The sequence below is a fragment of the Cariama cristata genome, unplaced genomic scaffold (assembly GCF_000690535.1).
Source record: "Cariama cristata isolate BGI_N322 unplaced genomic scaffold, ASM69053v1 scaffold5607, whole genome shotgun sequence".
Taxonomy (NCBI): Eukaryota; Metazoa; Chordata; class Aves; order Cariamiformes; family Cariamidae; genus Cariama; species Cariama cristata.
This window is the reverse complement of record NW_009628217.1, coordinates 1-251: the sequence shown is the minus strand read 5'-3', so window position 1 is coordinate 251 and position 251 is coordinate 1.

The window sequence follows — 251 nt, the reverse complement described above, 5'->3', positions numbered from 1 at the left end:
CCCTGTTCCTGCTGGCCGCGCTGTTTCTGATACAAGCCAGGATACCATTGGCCTTCTTGGCCACCTGGGCACACTGCCGGCTCACGTTCAGCCGGCTGTTGACCAACACCCCCAGGTCTTTTTCCACCGGGCAGCTTTCCAGATGCTCGTCCCCAAGCCTGTAGCGTTGCATGGGGTTGTTGTGACCCAAGTGCAGGACCCGGCACTTGGCCGTGTTGAATCTCATACATTTGGCCTTGGCCCATCGATCC